This window comes from Lactuca saligna, chromosome 4 (assembly GCF_052625555.1).
Source record: "Lactuca saligna cultivar CGN05327 chromosome 4, ASM5262555v1, whole genome shotgun sequence".
NCBI classification, from domain to species: Eukaryota; Viridiplantae; Streptophyta; class Magnoliopsida; order Asterales; family Asteraceae; genus Lactuca; species Lactuca saligna.
Genome location: NC_136420.1, coordinates 136,670,426 through 136,673,370, shown reverse-complemented (window position 1 = coordinate 136,673,370; position 2,945 = coordinate 136,670,426).

Sequence of the window (2,945 nt, the reverse complement as noted above, 5' to 3'; positions counted from 1 at the left end):
ATGTTGATTGTTTAGCTATTGTTTCACTTTGCATGTTTTGACTTCCAGAATAATTGAGTTTATTAAGAATAATCGAATTATTCAAACTGTCCAAAATCGTTCATATGTTGGAAGTAGGTATGAATGAAGATTCTCATGAATTGGTGTGTAGATTGTCTAAATGGTATTAGACATAGCAAAGGTTTGCTGGAACGTTCATGAGTGCTTATGAACAAGTTTTGGCATTGGAATAAACCCACGCTTGCTGGAATCACCTTGGAGTGATCGCAAGATGATAATATCATTTGGTCTTAAAACCTAGATATATGGTTTATTATTTACTAATTGGTTATACATTGATAATGCAAAACCGCATCATTAAATTGATGTCATAAAACGCATTATTGTGTATAGTTGGTTAGTCGATAAGTAAATGCATATAAGTCGAAGTTTATCTGTTACTTTTTATCCTAAGAGGGTAAAAGCGATATCACGGCCGCTTGATGATTTGATTTGACTTATGTGTCGGGCCCGATCAGGACTGAATTGATGTGTTCAATTAAGTTCTATGTCGAATAAATCTGAGATCAAGAAAATAGTTGCTGGACGACAAGTATAATAATCGTCTGCACGATATCAAAACAGAGGACTGTACGATCCCTTATCTAAAGGACAAGTTACTAATAAGATCAGAGTTGACAGCGTCTTTGAGAGCTACGATTGCTAATCAGATTGTGTTTGCGTTTATAGTTACTAGACTTATCCAAGTGGGAGACTGTTGGATTAGTGTCTAAGGCTGTAACTATTTTTGGTAAGTACTTGACCCGGTTGTGCATGGTTCTTTTGGGTTGCCTTCACCATAGCAACTTGATAGGGTGATTTAGAGAGAAGAGATATTATTATTAATGTATTATAGGAATATTAATATTATTTGATTAATATAAGTCATAAATTAATTAGGAATTAATTTGGTGACTTAAAGAGATTAATTGAATAAAGGGGTATAAACTGTCAAATGTGTGAAAGTTGTATTTTGAGCTGATAACCCTTATTGATATGGGTTGGACGATTTTAGGGATGTGGATCACCTAAAATCATCCAAGGACTTATCTAGGAAAGGATTTGGATTGCGTTGAGGCTAAGTTATCCAATTAGGGTTTTAAGGTGAAACCTTAGGAGCTCACAGTATAAATAGACCCATAGGGTTGAGGAAATCAGCCACTCTTGTGATTGGAGAAACCCTAGAGCCGATTTCCCTCTTCCTCATCTCTCTCAAATCATCTTCTTGCTGGTTGATGTTTGTAAGCTATTAGAGGAGTGACATTTGTGACTCTAAGCTCCAAGAAGAAGAAGGTTTCAAGCAAGTAACTCAAGGTATTATTCTAGATCTGTTTTCATATGATTTTGATTGTTAGTTTACATTAGATCTAGCCATGAAAGTCTTGGATATGTTGCATGTTCAATTAGTGAAACCTAGATCCAAGCTATAGGGTTGTATGTGCACATAGGGAAAGTTCTTGTATCTAAAACCCATCAGATAAATCTTGAGAGGATGAACTTGCTCTTGAAGATGGAGGTTAAGAAAATGAAGAAGATGGAATGAAAGGGAGGGGGGGGGGGGCTATCAGTCGAAATAAGAAGGTGAGGGAGGGGTGGGGGGGGGGGGAGATAGTAGGGTATGGTTTTCTTGAATTAAATAATCAAGTATGCCTCTTTCATTTTTTTAAATAATACTTTATAAAAGTGTAATAATCATATAAAACAAAAGTGGTTTCCTTAGTTTATTTTTATAAAAAGAATGGGTCATTTTTAAAAAAGTTGGTGATTCCTAATTCTTTTCACATTCTCTTCACCATGAATAACAATACCAGTCTCATCAGTATTTGAGTCAAACCAATCCTCTAAACTATCCATTATGTGGTCCATGAAAATGGAAATTAGGATTTCTGGTTCATCATAAGCTGTATCAAGGAAATCAGCATACTCCAAATCACTTCCCATAGACCTAATAAGCTAATACCAATTGAAAAAGGGCGATTATAAAGATAGTCGCAAATACTTTTTCTAGTGAATCTTACTAAAAATTCCATACACACATCATAATCTATCCCAACACACTCCACATCAGTAAATAAAAATGATCATCTCCATCATAAGAGCATGGATGTGCAATCAAAACACCATTAAAGTTCATATCAACTTTCATGTAAATAGTTTCATACTGTTCTTTAGCCATATAGTTCAAAGTATCGAGAAAACCCTAAGATCAGTGAAATGTTCTTCGTGCAACTCATGTCACTTACACTTAATAGAAATCTACGAGCAAAAACCCTAGCTAAAATTGATATTGAGAGTGACCAGTACATTGTGATGCTTAATTATGAAGGAAAACTAACAACCTTTCTCATTTAAATTCAAATATACATGTGGAATATTGATGTGGAAAGAACATATTCTATAATTGTCTACATCAACTCATTCTAACGGCTACAACAAGGAATTTAAAAAATTACCTTATTAAAAATTAATTATGTTACTTAAATAACCTTCAAAAGTCATAAAAAACTTGACTAATTAAAGACAAAAATAACAGTTAGTAGGATTTACATGACTATAACCCAAATTGGCCAAATGGGCTCATTCAAATCGGCCTAATTGATAAATACAGCGCTACACTACACACATTCACATACATAATTACACATAACGAGATTTCCCCTCACCGAACTCTTTTATTGACACTCTCTCGAATCTCCTTTCTACATTGGTCTCTCGATTATCGTTACCCTTTCCTCCAAGCAAACACCACAACACAAACGTCTCTTTTTCTCCCACCCGATTGCGCCAACAAACAGAAGCTGGAAGCAGCTGAAAGTGATATGGAACACAAATATTTTTGGAATTCGAGTTCCCTATTCATCAACAAGTAGGCCAATTTGAAGCCATTACATCAAACAGTAACATAG